Raw genomic sequence first — 19,289 nt, forward strand, 5'->3', positions numbered from 1 at the left:
CCCTAATGAGCTGTTTTGTCCCTTGTTCTCTCTTAACCAACTGCTTACCTTGTTCTTCTCTATCGTGGACTAAAATCAGTGCTATCCAATAGAACTTCCTGCAACAAAGGAAGCATTTTACATCTGCTTCATCCAATATGGTGGCCACTAGTTACCTGTGACTACTGAGCACTTAGAAGGTGGCTGGTATGACTAGGGAACTAAATATTTAATTTGATTTCCTTTAAACTTAAATTTAATGGTCACATGTAAATGGTGGCTACCATATTGGACTACACATCACTCCACACCATCAACTACAGGGCTTATCTACCTGGTACCTGTTTCACTCCCATTGGGAGGGTCTAGTTCTAGCTGGTGACCCCTTTTGCTGTGTCCCATGCTTGGTCAAATCACAATATATGACGGATCTTTTTTTCCATCATCCAATTGCTGATGATAAAAAATCCAATTGCTGATGATCCCTGGTACATTTCCTTTCCAACTTGGGCCCAGTTGGAACAGCTCCTTCAAGCAAGGGTAGCAAAAAGAAGACAGGCCATGACACCATTAGCAAGGTGGTGACCAAGGCTACACCATGGACAGTCACAAGCCCATCCAGACAGTGGGTTTCAAGAAGAATTCCCCTCAGGCACTCAAAGAAATCCAGAAATTTGGCATGAGGGAGACAGGACTCCAGATGTGCACATTGATACCAGGCTCAACAAAGCTCTCCGACCAAAGGAATAAGGAATGTTCCATATTGTATCCTTTTATAATTGTCCAGAAAATACAATGAAAATGAAGATTCACCAGACGAGCTCTATGGTTTGGTAACTTACGATCCTGTTACCATTTCAAAAATGTACCGGATGGGTCTGTGGTTGTGCCTCAGTGGTAGAGCACTTGCCTAGCATGTGTGAGGCACTGGGTTTGATTCTCAGCAAAATAGTGAGAAATAAATGAAATTTAAAAATGCAAATAAATGAATAAAATGTAAATAAATGTATAAATAAATGAATAAGTAAATAAAAATAAAGGTCTATCAACATCTAAAAAGTATTTTTTAAAAGATCTACAGTCACTGTCAATGAGAAATAACTGCTGGTTCTCAAAGTTACAAAATCTCAAAAATAAATAAATAATACATCCAGCAGCTGCCAAGTTGGTCAAAACCAAGGTAAATCGCCCTTTCAGGGAAAGCCCTGAGCAAGTGGGCTGGTGGTGTGCTTTGAAAATCCCGTCACAACTCAGAGCTTACCCAAGAAGCAGCATTCCTAAGTGGGGATCCCATGACTCAGCTGGGGAATCACAAAACCAAGCAACGGAGACCACAGACACAAAAGCACCCTCCCGCCTCACCCTCCAGTGTTGACATCAAGTTCAGGCTCACGTCAAAGAAGGAGAGAATTTAAAGAAAGAGAAGGTGGTGGGTAAAATCAGATGTATGTCAGCAAAGCACTAAAAGGATCCAGGTCTAGGAGGGGAACAGAGGGGCTGGAGCTAGTGACTTAGGACTCAGTGTTGCATTTGGCACCCTGGCAGAAGCCATGAATGGACCAGATGGGCTTAAGACAAAATAGAGGCATGCAGGGAGATGGTAGATCCAAACCACTCATTTTAAAAGCTCAGCATCCCAGGGAAATAGCAAGGTGTCTCTGGAAGAGAACTCTGCTGATCTCTAGTCTCATGCTCGCTTCTCTCATCTATGAAATGGGCGAGTACTCCTCACCTCAAAGTTTCACCCTAATCCTCTATGACAAAAAACAACTGGTACAAAAAAAAAAAAAAATTAATGTCTTTATCAACTGCAATGTCCTTTAAAAATGTAAGACTGGAAGACATGAAAACAGCTAAAAGGGGCCCAGGGACCAGGCAGAGGGGTTAGGGCATAGTTTTAATTTTAGTACTGAGCAGGCTGATATATATTAGGAGATGGAGAGCTGAAGGGGACCAGGGAGTTTCCCAGGGTGCTTTTGGGGAAAAGGGCAGATGGTTTTCTGAGGCTGTAGGAAAGACAGAGCCAGAGACCAGTGGGGTTGGGGACTGAGAAATGCTTATCAAAGACACACTGCTTTTCATCCCCAAGGGACGAAAAAAAAAAAAAAAAAAAGGACACCTTTTATGTCACGCAGAGAATTCGCATTTATTAAGTGCCATCGCAGACGTTACCGCATTGAACTATTCTTCCTGAGGGTCTACTCTTCCCGGCTGATGAGGAAATCAGGGCTCAGGGTGGCCGTGGGTGCGGCCCAGGTCTCAAAGCTGTGAGCAGCGGCAGGGCCGGGATTGAAGCCCGGGTCCCCCAGCTATTTGGCTGGGTCTCCTGCCCTCCCTCTGCCCTCTCCAAACTGAAACCGACTCTCCCCACGGCCGCCCGCACTGACTCACTGGGGGTGGGGGCTGCTCTTTGCTCCCCAGAGTCAGCCTCGGCCCTGCAAGACGCCACCCTCTCTTCCCCTCTTGCTCTGAAACACCCTCCCTTCATCTCCCGTCCCCCAACCTGTTCCTCCCTTTCAATTAAGCTGTGAGAAATAAAGGCAGGCGATACTAAGAGGCACTACAGAACAGCCCTGCCCTGCCCTGCCACTCCCCGCCTGCTCTCGGGATCCCCAAGGGACACAGCTGTGCTGTTTCACTGGGCCTGCTCCTGCAGAGGACCCTGACAAGGCCATACTTGCAGCACGGGCTCTTGTACCCTACCCCAGTCCTCTTTCGCTTTGGAGTGTCTCTATCAGGTCAGTAAGTGCCTGGAGAAGCAAAGGCCAGTGCTCCTAGGTGTGGGTGTGGGGACAGAGGGCCACATTCTTGTATGTCTTTTTTTTTTTTTTTTTTTTTTAATGCTCAGTGACCCTACTCACAAGTAAACTTGGCCTCACCCTCGTGCTGGAATTTGACCAATCAGATTAGTGTATTCCCTCCTCTTAAGACTGAGGTGGGCAGCAGGAGAATTTCCTGGAGTGGGAGTAGGGCAGAGCCTTTCTCTACCAACAGCTGAAGCCAGAAACCTCCGTCTGCCATCCCTCATCCTGCAGCTCCTACCCCCCGCCCCCCACTTTCCCACAGTTGTTTCTTGAGCCCCTGGTCTCCCTCCTCTAATCCACCTCCTACCCAGCACCCAGAGCAACCCTTCTGAAGGAAAATGGTCAAGTCATTGTGTTTATAGTCATGCAGCAGCGCTGGTGACTGAGTTGTAGGCACCTGGAAGGGGACCCTGGGCTGTCTCTATTGCTTATCTGGACAAACGCCACATAAAGATTTTTGGCCAGCCTCTATTTGTTGGAGAGTGAACCTATTTTAAACCAGAGCTCACACTCACTCTTGGAGGAGGACCTGTCTCTTGGAGGCCTTCTCAGTCTGGCCTTGCTGCTGTAGCCTTGGCACCTCCATCCTCAATTCTAAATTACCATCACTCTGCAGTCATTCTAAGATGGCTTCTTTATACATGAGTCGTCTCCCCTCGAACACGTTTTCCCATCTTCCCATCTGCAAACTCTTATTCCACCTTCAGAACCTTCTGATGGGCCTTCTCTGCAAAGCCCTTTCAGAGTCTCACGAGACAGACCTGTGCACTTACAGCACCAAATGCACCTGCATCTCCTCTGCCATGTAGGCGGCCAGTCCGTCTATGCTGAGAGGTATCAGAGCTCACAGACATGGAGGATGGCAGCTTGGCTTGTAATGAAAAAGAAATGGGGCGAAACTGAGGGGGGATGAGGAACTGCACCCCATGTGGTGTGGGATGGATAGGCTGTGGGGGAGCAAGGAGGGCAGATGGCAGGTGACTCCAGTCCCCTTCCCTCCCAGATGGCCAGCTCCTTGAAGGTGGGAGGAAGCACATCTTGTTTACCTCTTATCTTCTGCCCCGTGCAGGCCTGGTGCAGGGAATTCCTTCAGAACTGGGCAGGCCTGAACCTGCTGGGAAAGCAGTATCAGTGAGTCCAGCCAGGAGGGGCTGGGAGGGCAGAGGCAGAGCCAGGCTGGGCCTGGTGAGTGCGGGTGTTGTGTTCAAGAACTTTCATCGCATGTAACCTCAGTCGTTGGGTACCTGCCCCTAGTCTGCTCCCCACCTCCCACCACCCTCCTCTAGAGGTGACCAATGCCCAGGGGGTACTAGAAAGACGGACTGGAACTGCCTTTGAGACTTAATTCTACCCATGACCACCATCCCCTGACCCTAGTTTAAGTCACTTCTCCTTGGGCCTTCGTGTCCTGGTAGAGCTCCGCTCCCCTCACACACATGCATGCACGTGCAGGGGCTGACCCACAGAGTTGTACATTCTGTGGCCATGGTCACCCAGTGAGTATGGGTATCAGACAGTCTGATCCAGAAGCAGCATTAGGAGGTGGTGTTTGAATCCTGATCATGCCACTCACTGACTGTGTGACCTTGGGCACAGAATTTGAGCCCTCACACCTTAGTTTCTCGTGTGTTACTGGGGCATAATAATAGTATTGACCTCACAGGTCTGATGTGGGGAGGAAACGATGTGAGGCATGTCAGCTATGTCTAGTAAGTGTCCAATAAATGTGAATTGTTATTGTTAGCATTACTGGTCATGTTATTATCGATAATTTTATATCCACTTAAAAAAATAGAAACCTTCTGGGTCAGAGCCTGACTGACCTGGCAGGGGGCCCGGGGGGAGGAGAGGGGCCCCGGCTGAGGCAGGACAAGTGAGGTCAGTGGCTCAGGGCCTTCGGTCTGGGGATTGGCGAGGACCTTGCAGGGACGGGGAGAGGGGAGAGGAGAGAGAAAGAGGGAACTGGAGAAGAAATACAGCTGGGGGGGTGGGGGTGGGGGGAGCTCACACAAGCAGAAGCAGTGGCCAGGGAGCCAGCTCCCAGGGAACAGAAAGCCTGCAAACCGGTCTGGGCAGTCCTTGAGCCAGGCTGTGTCGGCTGGTTTGGGCCGGAGTCCAGAGGGAGCAGCCTGGCTTTGTGTGGCTGCCTCTGGATGCTGCCCCTGGGTGCTGCCCGGGGCCTTTCCCTACCTGGGAGGTGCTATCAGGGTCTCCTTGGGCCTGGCCTATGGTAGACCCTCTGGGTCTGGGAGAGAGAGAAAGACTGCTTTTGGGAAACCTGGAGCACACAGGTTACCACGAAAATGCCCTACTACTTTGAGTGCATCAGAAACCCTGCTCCCAAAAGGGTGCCAAGATCATGCAATGTGTAAAGTACAGTGTTCTTTTCTCTCTCTCTCTCTCTCTCTCTGTTATATTCCCTCGCCTTTTTAAAAATACTACTGCTATTTTGATTTTTTTATTGGTGCATTATAATTAATACATAATAGTGAGATTCATGTGACATATTGGTACATGCACATGAATAATCAATTTCATTCAAGACAGTCTTTGCAAACGAATGGTGCAGGGAAAACTGAATATCCACATACAAAAGAATGAAGTCGCACGCTTAACTCAAACCATATCCAAAAATTAAATTCAGTATGAGCTGGGCAAGGTGGGGCATGCCTATAATCCCAGCGACTCAGGAGGCTGAGGCAGGAGAGTGAGTTGGAGGCCAGACTGGGTGACACAATTGAATGAGACCCTGTCTCAAAATAAAAAAAAGGGTTGGGGATTTAGCTTAGTGAGAGAGGGTCACTGGGTTCAATCCCTTGAACAACAATAGAAAAAAAAAAAAAAAAAAAAAAGAAGTCTAATTTTAATTTTGTTTAATCCTCTTGCCTCATCTTTATATGAGTACTCAACACTTTGGCCATGTAACCGAAGTGTCATGGCTAATTGACAAGCGCCTGTGCCAGTAATCATTGTGAGCAAAACACTCCTAGCAAACAAGGCAACAGAGGTATAACTAAAGGGAGAGGTGTCCCTTTTCTGACTGCTGGGTTTTAGGATGTTGCCCCTAGAGGTGTTGAAAGCTCTGCTGTGGTTTTGAAAATAAGGGGAATAACAGATTAAATAGTAGGAGAAAGGGATGCCTGAAGGTTTTACTTTTAGGAAACTCACAAAGAAGACACAGAGTAAACACACCAATAGGAAATAGTTCACTAGTAGACTTAACTAGTAAAGTGAACGCAAATTAAAGCAGACCTGAGGTGCTGACATTTGCTTTAAAAAATATGTATAGAGATGGTATTCCCTCAAAAAAAACCTTTATAGTCCTGGGGATGGAACCCAGGGTCTCATGCATGCTAGACAAGTGCTCTACCACTGAGACACACCCCTGTCCCAAATGGGGTTTTCAAGGCTAGCAAGACTGTGGGGAAGCTGACATTTTCAGTTTGTCAATTACACTAAGTTTACCAAAGCCTATTGGAAGGTAATACACAGCAAGAAGCACAAAGATTATTATCTCCTTGATCTAGGAACCCTACTACTAGCAATCTATCCTAAGGAAATATTATGTAGAAATCTTACCCTGAAGTACTACCAAAATGGCAAAATACTGTCTGTATCCCATGTTAGAGCTGCAAATGAGAGCCGTGTAGTGAGGGAGAATGTCCTGTTGGAGGTGATTAAGTGCAGGTGGAGTTAAAACAGGGTGAGTAGCAGGGTGTTTGAATTACTCAAAGGATTTTAAAAATACTGAGTCCCAGGCATTATCACATTTCTGCAAAATTGGTATCTTGCTCAGAGCTCCCATCGAAGTATTTCCTTTTATTCTGTACTGGAAATTGAACCCAGGGACGCTCTACCACTGAACTATATCTCCGCCCCTTTTTATGTTTTATTTTGAGACAGGGTCTGACTAAGTTGCTGAGGCTTGCCTTGAACTTGGAATCCTCCTTCCTCAGCCTCCTCGGTTGCTGGAATTACAGGTGTGTACCACTGTGCCTGGCTCTAAATTGTCATCCTTTTTTCCCTCTTTCTCTCTCACCTGCCATTGCCAGTATCAGATTCTCTCTGCTTCCAGTTTAGAACCCAGAGAGGAAGAATTTGGTTGGGGAATATTATTTTGTGCCAGGTCATAGGTCACCATCCATCCTATGAAATTGGCCGCTGTGGTCCAACCAACTCTAGGGGACTAAGTAGTACATAACACAGTTCCCCTGTGCATTCTCACCTCTCAAACTCAGAAGGTCCTATGCACATGATAGGTTGCCCGGTTGCAAAGGCAATTATAAAAATATCCTGTGGATCTCTTTTGGGAAAAGCAGATTAAGTGATTCCAAATTTCCAGTTGATAAGAAATCGAACTGAATCTTCAGCTTGAGTTATAATAGTAAATCTCAGTGAACGCAATTGCCTTTCTGTTCCAAGTATTCTGACAGAGAGAGATAAATATCCCATGGCCATTTAATAAACAACCACTGAGACAATCAGCAAACATAACCTTCAGTAGCCTGGACTTTGGCCTCCACAATCTTAAGAATGTTGCCTTCACCCCTGTCAGGGTTTTAAGTAGCACTTTCCCAAATTATTTCAGCAAATTAGTGGTTTGGAATATCGCACTCAGCTTCAGCAATCCTTGCCAACCTCATCCTGCTCAGAGAAAGTCATATGTAGTCCTTCCAACGCAGAGTGTGATGTTTCTCCTTGCTGAAGTTGGCCAGTGCTGTGGGGTTAACTGGGGAGAGGCCCTGGCAATGGAGCTGCCAGACTGATGCCCAAGGAGAAGCCTGAATGACCAGGGATGCAAGAAAAAGGGGAAATCAGCAACAGGTGAAGGGGTCTCCCCTTCCTCAGCATCCCAAACCCAACGGACTTCTTGCTGTATTAATATGAGAGCCTCCTGTGGCTATTTAATTTAAATCAAACAAAAATTTAAAATTCAGTTCCTGGGTTCCATTAGCAGCATTCAAGTGACCAGTAGCCACATGTGGTGAGCATGGTGGCACATGCCTATACTCCCAGTGACTTGGAGGTGGGGGCAGGGCCTCATGTTCAAGACCAGCCTGGGCAACTTAGTGAGACCCTGTCTCAAAATAAAATATGGACTGGGATGTAGCTTCGTGGTAAAGCAGGTTGGGTTCAATCCCCAGTACTTAAAAAAAAAAAAAAAAAAAAGCCACATATGTCTGTCTGATGCTACGGCATTAAACGGCACAGATGAAGACCGGTTCCATCTCTGCAGAAAGTTTCATTGGCCAGAACTCTGCAGTAAGCTGCGTTCTCTTCCTGCTCCCCTCCCCGCCAAATGTTACACACTGTGCCCCCTATAGGTACAGATGTCATGAAGCCGGTTTGGAAGTCTCTGGATAGTTTAGCATCTGTGCTTGGAGATCTAAAGATACCCAAACTGTGTAAGGAAGGTCCTCCGAGGACCTATAAAGGCCCCACCCAGATGTTTCTTGGAGGACTCTCACTCTGCAGAGAGGGGGTTCATCCGTCCCCTCTTCTCTGCCTTTTCCAGCAGCATATCCATCATGTTCATCTGGATCAGCCGGCTGTCCATTTCCAGGCCCCCGTAAGGGAGAGAAATTTTGAAAAGGGGAATAAGTTCAGGATTCATATACCCTTAAGGTTTGGGGAAAACATAAAAGGCTGGAGCTTAAATGTAAACCAAACCAATCCTGCCCCTGCCCTCTCTACCAGGCCAAATGGCAGTACTAGGAGTGGGGTGACTCCCTGGGAGACTGTCAGGAAGGATCGTATTAATATAGCCATCAGCAGAAGCTCCAGGAGGAGGCTTCACCCAGCAGAGCTGAGCCCTCAACCTTGATTCTGTTGTGGAGAAGATGACAGGGGCATGCCAGGTGGTCTTGAGGTCCCATTTTCAACTGTACTTCCCTTAATCTCACCTCAGTTCTGCAGGCACAGTTGTTCCCCTGCAGAGGACGATGGGCACTGGCCTGGTGGACGCTGGAGGCCCCAAACAGAGCCGCCCTCCCTTCTGCATTCCCAGCCTGCTTCTCCCAGCTTGCGTGAACCTCAGCATGTGCTAAGCATGTGCTGAGAATCATCTGGGGCAATCCGGTCGGCCCTATTGCAAAACACTCTGGTGATATCCACCCAGGTTTCCCATCTTTTGAAAGGTTTGATTTTTTTCCAAGAGAAGCCTTAATAGATTAATTAGATCTTTGCCTCTTGGGGATTTGGCAAATAAACAATGCTGCGTTTATAGCTCCTTCTATATAAAGGACCAGTGTTTCACCATCAAAATGAACCACGCTGGGTTTAATGTAAGGGGCATGGTGGAGGTAAAATAAAGTTGTGTGTTTTGGGGGGAGGTGGGGACGGATGTGGAGGTGAATTTAGGGCATCACTAAACCCCAGGCCTTTTGGATGAAATTTGGGAAAGAACAAATCAAAACATGTTTATACTTTGTCTCAATGGGATCAGCTCCTGATCTTTAGGGAGAATGCTACCCTAGAGGACGAGATTCAGAACTGAGATTCATAACTGAGTGGATCTTGTTTCTAAGAATTACGGCCCTCAATAGAATTTGAATAAGTTGAAAGTTTTATAATATTTGTTTTCGAATTCTTGATGTTTCCAGAACATTTTATTTAATAGTAATTTTCTCAAGGATCTGTGTCTTAGGACAAAGTGATGTCAAACTACCACAAGAACTTCTCTGTGATTCGAAAATATGTTTTCTTTGTTTTGAAATAAATCTCTTTTACTGGTGGTGTAAAAAGTAAAGATAAATAGATAGATAAAATTTAATCAGCAATTTAAACAGTTCCAACCTACATATGGGTTAACTATTTCTTGACCCTTAGGAACCACAATTTAAAAATTTCCCAAAGATTTAAAAGGCTTTTTTAAAGAGGAGAAAATCACAGAGTCTAAAGAGCATTTTTTTCTCTGTGATCCTGAAGCAACATGAGACTGCCTGAAGCCCATTTCCATGTGGCCCGATTCCCTTTCCAGCTTCCTCTCCTTCCAATCCCCTCCCCACACCTTGGGGTTCGTTCCCCACTGTCTTTTACTGTGCTTCCTCTTCCCCGCCCGCCCGAGACTCTTTGTTGATTCCTTTCCCTCTGCCTGCTCCGCTTGTCCTTTACCCAGCTCCATTTTCGAACGTTTACATACTCCTACTGACTGTTTAAAAATGTAGAAATTAAATTAAAAGCACAAAGTTGATACGTGGTAGCAAATTGGAGATACTGCTTAGCAGAGTGAATCAGTTCTGCTGGTTCCAACTTACCAGAGAAGTCTGGTTTCTCTGAGCCCCAGACTGCTGATTTGGGGTTCATGGGCTTCCCCTGCCACTTCCCTGATTCTTAAGAGCGCATAGCCAGTTTTCCAGGTAGGATTCCTGAGCTCAGGCCATGCACCTCTGCCATGTCCACACTGTTTCCCATTTCTAGAATTCTCTTTCCCCAGGTCTCGTGAAAAGCCTGGGTTTCTGCAGCCCCGCTCACCCTAAGGCTGCCTCCCATGACAGGCACTTCAGAAGGGATGCTGGCCTTCCTGGTTGGCACAGGAGCCATTTCTTTGGCCACGGTTAACTGTGTGAAGGCCTGTGGCCATGTTGGCTGGGCCCAGCCAGTCTGCACAGCATTGCAGCTGCACCACAGAAGGAAAAGAAGAAGGTGGTGGTCCTGCTCAGGGACATAATCTTCTCTGCAGCTGCATTTTTAAGGAGAGACATTGATTAGCCCAGAGAGAAGAATCCTTACCGAGCGTATACTCCATAGGCCTCTGTAATTTTTGGTGCATTTAATCTCCATAACAACCTAAATGATCTTACTCTTTCCCCCAGACCTGCCTGTTAACATCTGCAGAGTCAAGGTGAGGTTCACATACATACACCCCAATTTTTTAAAGGTAAAAAGCAAGCTAACGAGCTGTTCAATAAACTACATGCTAGCCTCCTAACTTAACAAGTATTTTCAAAATGACCTGGAAGGCCAAGATTGAATTTATAGAATTCTAAGTCTTACCCATGTTCTGTGCTGAGTAGAGCAAGGCAGGGAGAGCCCTTCTCAGTCCTGAGTCTGTCTTGAACCAACACAAGGACGTGCCTGTGTGCACAGGATGTCCTTGCTCTGTCCACCTCCATCCCCATCGTCCCCTTCCCAGCAACCTCTCCTGACCTCCTTCAGGGCCTGGGGTAGGCAGCAGAGTCCATCTTCAAGAGGACAGATCTGGAGACCAGTCCTTGCAGTCCCAGAAGAGGGCTCAGGCCCAACTAGGGGAGTTCAGGGTCTTAGGCATTGCATGTGGTCAAGAAAGGGAAGCAGTGGTTCCAAGAGGCAGGTCTCTTTGACCACAGGCCCCTTACCCAGGAGGGATGAGTATAGGTAGAGGAACAGCAGAACAGGGGGCCACCAGAGCAGGGCCCCTCTTGCCTCAGAGAAATGCTTCTTTGATTTTATCTCCAACACAAATGAGCTATTCAAATACAGTTGCCAGGAGAGGCCAATCTCCTGGGAAGATGAACCCAGGTGGAAAAGGCAAAGTCCTTAGTCTGAGGGGAACAGCTGGTGCCACCTTAATCCATGGGCAATGCACAGCAGACACAGTAGCGCTCCGAGGCCTCCGATCACTTGCTGAGTTCACCAATAAAAATGCTGAGAGGTCAAAAGTGTAGTGACCATGACACAGCCAGAAAGGAATGGAGCTGGGCCGTGAATTCACAGCTGTCCCACCCAAAACCCCTGCTTCTGTAGCCTACACTACTCCCTGAAAAACCATAGAGGAGGGTGCCTGAGGTTGAAGAGAAAAGAGGAGGCAGAAAGTTGAGTTGAAATTCTGAGATAGGATGCTTCTTGGCTTTCCTGCCTACAATGCAAACCAAAGCCCAGTTCAAGGGTGTCCTAAATGTTAGCGTGCCACCCAGGCAAGCCCCTGAGCTTCTGCTCCCCTCTGGTCACTGTAGGCTGTGCTCCTGCTCTTAAAATATAGAATTCTCTACTTGCATGCATCACTAACTGTCCCTCCAGCCTATTCGCTTATCTTTTAAGTTTTTGTTTTGACCTTTCCTCTCATTCTTCCAGGACATTCTACCTGCTCAGTGGAAAAAAGGTGCCCTTAGGTTTGCCAGTCGATGAAACTTTCCTTGGGCCAGGGTAACTTGCAAGCACAGTGGCACAAGAAAAAAAGTTTTTTTCTCATTAAATTTAAGTACTGAAATTATAACTTATTTATGGATCTCTAACTGGTTTTGCAAATGGGGGTAGAATGCTTTATAAATGCAAGATTTAAGGAAATAAAAACACCTAAGTACAGACTGGAAATATGGCCATTAAATTTATATGGCTATCAATGCATGAAGCCTTGGCTGCTTTTCATTTTCCTTTAAAGACTAGGGTTCTCAACCTTGGCTACATGGTGAAGCCTAGGAGACCTTTAAGTCCCCATCCCCAGAGATTTTGAAGTGATTGCTTTGTGTGTGTGTGTGTGTGTGTGCGTGTGTTTAAACTCCCCAAGTGATTTTATGCACAATTAAGACTGAGAGCCAGTTGGGCGTGGTGGCTCATGTCTATAATCCCAGCAACCAAGGAGACTGAGGCAGGAGGATGGCAAATTTGAGGACAGTGTGGGCAATTTAGCAAGACCCTGCCTAAAAAAAAAAAAAAAAAAAAAATAGAAGGACCGGGGATGTAGCTCAGTGGTAAAGGGCCCCTGGGCTCAATCCCCCATATGAGGGTTTGGGGGGACACCATGGCTTTTAAGGTAAAGTCTTACCTTAACCCTACCTGGGTTGTTTTAAATATTTGAATGTACGGGTCTGCTATAGTCTGGATCTTTATTTATTTATCTGTTTTTGAGATGGGGTCTTGCTCTGTTGCCTAGTTACACTCAAGCGGTCCTCCGGCCTCAGCTTCTGGGGTAGCTGGGCTCGTAGGCCTGTGCCACTGTGCCCAGCTCTGTAGTTTGGATCTTAAATGTCCCCCAGAGGTTCATGTATTAAAGACTTAGTTCCAGCATGGCACTGTTAGGAAGTGATGGAAGTTTAAGAGGTGGGGACACGGGGGAGATCTTCAAGGAAAGACCTTGAAGGGGATTTTGAGACCCCAGCTCCTTCGTCCTCCTCTCTTCCATGTCCCAGTCATGAGGTGAGCAGCTTTGCTCTGTCACACGCTCTGGCCATTGTATGCCACCAGAGGCCCAAAGCCATGGGGCCAAGCAATCCTCGTCTAAAACTGTTGGCCAAAATAAGCCTTTTCTCTAAATAAGTTGGTTATGCCAGGTATTTGTTACCATGATGGAAAATGGACTAACACAGGGTCCTTGACCCTGTCTAGACCCAGCTTTTCCAGAGCCTATCATTTTTGCAAACCATGAAAACCCACTGCCTTCCTAGGTCATGTGAATACTCCCGCATACCATCGAACCTCTTCTTATGATTCTAGTTTCAAGGAAAGACGAGCAAGTCAAGTAGAGTGGACCAGGAAGGCCCATCCCTGGGAAGATGGATCCCAGAAGAAGAGGCAAAATGCTTAGTGCGAGGGGAACAGAAGGCGCCATCTTCATCCTTGGGGTGTGGGATGGACTTGCTGGTGCTCCCCATTCCAAGTGACTTTCCGAGGGCTCCCCCTCCTCTCAGTTGCCCTTGCCCAGCGCTGCTGGCCGCATGTGAACACGGGCTCTGGGAGGCTCTCCCTGGGTCAGAATCTTCTGCAGGAACCATCTTAAAACAAGTGGGCGGGGGACAGAGAGGAGGGTTCGGGCTCAGGAGCTCAGGCCTGCCCCACCCTGCTCCTCAGTGCTGTGCTGGTCATGTGCTTGCCACCCACTCCTTTGCTGGTGACCCTGGGCCTTGGTTGAGGACAATTCCCCACTAGAGTCTCTCAAGCAGCTACAAAGAACTTGTACAACGAGTTCCACAAGGTCTGGCCTGGGGCTCTGGGAACACACTGCACTGGGGACTGTGGTTCCTTGGGGCTGGGGTGGGGCCTTCTTTCAGTGTCTTCTCACATGGACTTTCTTCATCAGCTGAGTGTAGCCTTGGCGGACACCCCATTGGTCGTCCACAGATCTAAAGATTCATGACCACACTTGTCATCAGCCAAAATAACAAACTGAGCTCTGCTCCCGACCCAAGATGGACCCAGGCCTGGGAAGAGAATGCCCACATTGTATTCCTATGAGCTCAGGCAGAGCTTTCCCAGTGGCAAAGGGAAACCCTCAGATGCCTTTAATATTTCTGCTGGTGCTGGCAGGTCCTTCTCATTCTTCACAGGGCACAGAAAACTATTGTTTTAGAGAACTCTCCAGCTCCCTCTAGTGTGTGCAGTATGCCGGGCAGCACCAAGGCGCTGTAAATTCTGAAGGACCTCTGGAAATAATCAAAGCTCTGGACTAAGACTTGGGAGTTATGATCATGGTAGCTGCAATATTTATGAGAGCAAACAAGTAACCTACATAGGGAGGTGGAAAGATAATCATGTATAGTATGGTATACAACTTTGAATTGCAATGTTTAAGGCTTTTTAATGACATGAAGAAAAAATGTTCATGGCACAATGTGTTAATAAAATTGTATGTGCGTTGAGATGTGAATGGTGTAAGCAATGTATATAAGCTGTGCAGGAAAAAAAAAACTCGTTAGAAGGAAATGTTCCTAAATGTTAGCTCTCCGTCAGTTCAGGTAGAAGTGATTTTAATTGTCTTCTTTAGTCTATATCTGAAAGATCCATAGTCAGCATGTAGAAAAATGTAATTAAGATATAGAATTTATTTATTTTTAAAATTTTTTTCAGTTGTAGATGGACACACCACCTTTATTTTATTTATTTTTTATGTGGTGCTCGGGTCGAACCCAGTGCCTCACACATGCTAGGCAAGTGCTCTACCACTGAGCCACAACCCCAGCCCCAAGATACAGAATTTATAATCTGGAAGGAGTTGTTATATTAGTCAGGTTCTCAACAGGAAGCAAGTCACACACTCAATTCAGAACATTGGAGGAAGGTTCATGGACAGAGTTGTTATAAAGTGTGGGTATGGGGGAGCCCCGGGGTTGCTGGAGAATCTTTGGTTTGGCAGCAACAGAACAGTCACCATCCTGAGATTAAAGAGAAGCGGCAAGGAAGGAGTTAACTGGACCTAGAAGGAGCAGGCGTTGTACTGAGGCGGGCCACACTGAGAGGAGCGGTGACCTTCAGTGGGGAAGAGGCAACCCCTATGCAAGCTGGCAGAATTGCAGAATGGCTGGCCTCCCTCCTCGCATCTCCTGCTGGGGATCGCTACTAGGCAGAACCAGCTGGAAGCCCGGGGCAGGGATACCATGACGCAATGCATGCAGGTCTGCACTGAAAGGCTCAGAGCTGGGTGCAAAGGGATGAGAGCGGGAGGGCGACATATGGAGAACATTCAGAGTGGAGTTTCTAAAGAATTTATTCAGCTCACAGAATTTATTGAGTTAAAGCTGGCATGGGTCTTAGGGAATTTCTAGTCCAACCCTATCTCCCATTTTGAAATACATCTTCTTCAAGTCCTGGAAGAGGCTGTTTGAATTCTGCAGGGGTGCCTTTAGGCAGGGGCAGTCCCCTTGCTCCTGGAAAATCCCAACTCTGAGCAGACATGATTACTAGGGAGCTGTCTGTGAAGATGCAGAATGGTATAACAGCACCACCAGAGACGTAACACCTGGGTCACTCCCTGCCATGTGGACAATTTATTTATGTTGGTCTATTTCTCACTGTGAAATAAGAGTAATGAAATGTATTTGGCGGATTTGTTGTGACAATTAGAAGACATGTCATATGGGAAGAAACTGGGCACATCCCTGGCACTTGGAAAACACTCTGCAGGTTGCTGCTGAATTCTGTCTCCTGGAAACTTCTATCTGCTGGTCCTATGGGTGCCAGAACATGTCCTCCATTCTCCTCGTGATGGTCCTTCGTCTGTTTGAAGGTAACAGAGACACTCCCCTGAGTGATCTGTGCTTCAAACTAAGTATTTGTATTTCCTTTGGTGATGTTTTTCAGACATTTTATCCTCCAAATGAGGGTCTGCCTTGTTCCGAGATGACCCATCTCTGAGGCCAGAGTGGATTGCTATAGAAGAAGCATTTGATCAAAGTTGGCCATCTGGATCCCTGCCCTGGGAGTTTGCAAACTGGAACTGAAACGAGTCACATCCTCTGCTCCTGCGTGAGGAATGGGGAGATCTTGGCAGCCAGCATCTCTGCTGTGTGGCAGAAAGATGCTGTGCAGGAGACAGAACGAAGGTGACCCTGGGAAGGGCTGAGACATGGAAAGCTAGGACCGCTGGCAGCATTCAGGCATCAGGATGCCATTACCCTGGAAGCCCAGTTCATCTCTACCCTTCCAGGGAATTGTCACTCAACCCTTCTTAGCTTCTGTGAACCAATCAAGTCTTCTTGTCTAAACCAGTCCAGAGTGGGCCTCTGAGACTCTCGAATAAAGTAATCACATTGGCCATGTTTGAAAGCACAGAGTGCAGGTTTAGACTCCAAAGCCCCTGGGTTCGAATCCCGAGTCGACAGTTAACAAACAATGTGACCTTTAGCAAGTTCATAACTCTTCTGATCCCATTTCCCTTATCAATAAAATGGAAATGGCATCACAAACCTTACCACTTCATCATCAGGAGTGAGAAAGGATAACGGATACAAAATCCAGTTCTGCATCCGGTACACTGTAGACTCGTCCCACCGACAACAACAAAGCACAATTTGTATTGCTTATTCCTGATTTTGCTGCTCATTCAGGCATTCACACAGCTGCCCAAAATCCGTTTCCCCACCTGAACTGGCTCTGACTTTTCAAGCCTCATTGTGGGATTTTTAAGAATTCCTCAATTTCTCCTTTGTTAATTCCTGAGAAATTGTTTAATAAGAATGTTGAAATTTTTGAAAAGACAGATGTTCTTCTGTCCACAGGGAAGCTTCTGATTGTGTTGTTTCCAGTTTCATGACCAGAGCAACGGCAGCAGTCACTGTTTAAAGGAGTCTTTCTCCTCTGCTATGTGTAAATTCTTGGGCCCTTTCCCAGAAATGACTTTCCAGAATAATTGTCCTCGAAAGCTACACACAGACTGCCTGTCTGCTGAATTGCCACACATGGGGGCTAATTCACAGTTCCTATCAATTACTCACAATAGTGATGTGCAAAGCTCCCTCTGCTTGGACTTAGAGATTCTGGGTTCAAGTCCCCGCTCTAGAAATGTCTATACTCCTTGGATTTCTAGTAAGTGTTTACAGGAGGTGTTGAAATATCAGGTTAAATGATTCATTGTCTTGTAATTCATTATAATACACATTTAATGAGTACACGTCATATTCCAGGCTCTGTAGGGACTGGGGCTGGAATTACAAGATGAATACCTGCTACTAGCCTCAAACAGATCAGAACCTAATGAGAGAAACAGTAACATACCTATAATTTAATGGTGTAATAGTTAGTATAATTAAGGGTGGATGCTGCAACAAGCAAACCCCCCAAGTCTCAGCAGCTTCTTATAAGAAAGGTTTATTTGTTTTTCTCCTGCAAATTTTAATTTAGGTTAGGAGGGCCTCTTCCTTCTTATAGCCACATGGCACAGAACACACTGTTGTCACAGCGGGATAGAGAGTTGAAGGAGGTGCAGCAGCTCTTAACTGCCTTGGCCCAAAATAGTACTCATCACTTCCCATCACAACCCATTGCCTAGAACTTGATCCCATGGTTGGCTGCAAGTTAACTGGCAGGGGCTGGGAAGCAGAGGGAAGCTCATGGGTACTTGGCGAGCACCGTCTCTGCCTCTGTGGGTAAAGCTCTGATACCAGGGAGCAAAGACAGTGTATTGATTATGACTCCTGATTGAAGCAACATAAGCCAGCTTGAGTTAGCATAAACAAAACAGGAAGTTTATTTTAAAGATTTTAAGTGTTTGGGGGTCTTTAGAGCTGGAGTATAACTCATTGATAGAGTGCTTGCCTAGCATGCATGAGGTCCTGGGTCCATCACCAGCACTGAAAAAAAAAAGAGTGTTCTTTCCGGCTAGAGTTTATGGTGATGTGGCAGGAACTGTAACCATAAGTTGACTACCTAACAAAGTTCCCCCTTGTTCTTTGCTAACAGATCCTTGACTTTCTAGGAGGTATCTGCGATACCTCTTCTAAGGGGATCATCACAACGTGATCGGAGGATTATGACCATCCTGTTCCTTGTTTTTTAGGCTTTCTTGAACCTAGTGGTGATCCTGTGACTTTTCTGGCCAATGAAAACTAAAGCAGAAAGCAGCTGGAGGGTGCTTCTGGGAAATCTTTTGCTGTCCTAATAAAAGGAAAGAGATGGCTGAGGTCCTTGCTTCCACACTGACACACACGAAAAGGAACAATGGCCTACTTGCTGCACAAACTGCACCCCACAGGTGCCCAAGGACAAGGCCCTTTAGAAGTTAGACCCTGGAAACATGGTAGAGGCTGTGGCCATCAGGGACATTTCCTAACAGAGTGTCCTCCATGCCTCTGTGCTTCCCGAGCTGGAGGTGAAGCTACATTACCCCATGTACTGTTTTATTCACAGCACCGTGTTCAGAAAGCCATCACCTGAAATCCAGAAGAACGAAACCTGTCCCAATTTAGGCCTGCTGGCCTGACCCTGTGACCCCAACCAAAGGACTTTAAGGACTGAAGCTATCCTCTGGGAAAAAATAAAATGGAAATCATGCTTTTTAAAAAGGAGAAAGATCCAGCAAGTTTGGCTCCTTGTCTTATCTACTCTTCCTGCCCTATGTAATGATGTGATGACTGGAACCGCAGGAGCTGTTTGGAACAATGAGGCAAGAAACTCAACGGTAAAAACGACATACTAAGGATAGCACGGGTAAAGATAGGAGTATTTCTGATGAGCAATGACTGGCCGACTCATTACCACCCATTTCTTGCCTCTAGATTTATTGTCATGTGAAAAAAAATAAACACCTGTTTATTCCAGCTAGGTATATCAGATACTTGTGTACTATTTCACATCTTTAAAACTCTGACTCCGGCCAGATGTATATTTTCCAAATGTCCTCTCCCTGCCTTTGACTTATCTTTTGATTTTCTTTGTTTTTCCTTAACAATGTCTCTTTCAAAAATAAAACCTTTTAATTCTGAAAAAGTCAATTTTATCAAATTCTCTCTTAAAATTAATGGGTGTTTTGTTGTTCTTTGACTATCTAAGTTCAGGAAGATTTTTTCTTCTGATTTCTTCTAAAAGATTTATAGTTTTAACTATTATATTTAGGCCTATGAGTATTCTTTAGTTAATTTTTTGTGTATGTTTGATATATGGTTGAAGGTTCATCTTTTCATGTAGATATCCAGTTGTTCCAGTACCATATTTGAAAAGTCTATTCTTCCTGTGTTAGCCAGTTTTCTGTTACTGGAATAAAATACTTGAGATTGTCAACTTTAAAAGGGGAACAGGTTTATTTCGGCTCACAGTCTTGGTGGTTTCAGTCCACGGTTGGTTGGCTCCATTGCTGGAGTCTTTGGTGAGGCATTGAATTAT

At 46.1% G+C, this 19,289-nt stretch overlaps 1 long non-coding RNA gene across 1 annotated transcript; it reads left to right on the plus strand.

Moving 5' to 3' along the window:
* Positions 1 to 2,567: 2,567 nt before the first annotated feature.
* Positions 2,568 to 18,794, plus strand: LOC306645203. Its single transcript, XR_013759567.1, has 3 exons — positions 2,568 to 2,717; positions 15,774 to 16,997; positions 17,968 to 18,794. It is a non-coding gene; the product is annotated as an uncharacterized lncRNA (long non-coding RNA).
* Positions 18,795 to 19,289: the final 495 nt, after the last annotated feature.

Source organism: Sciurus vulgaris (assembly GCF_902686455.1).
Source record: "Sciurus vulgaris genome assembly, chromosome: 15".
In the NCBI taxonomy this organism is placed as follows: Eukaryota; Metazoa; Chordata; class Mammalia; order Rodentia; family Sciuridae; genus Sciurus; species Sciurus vulgaris.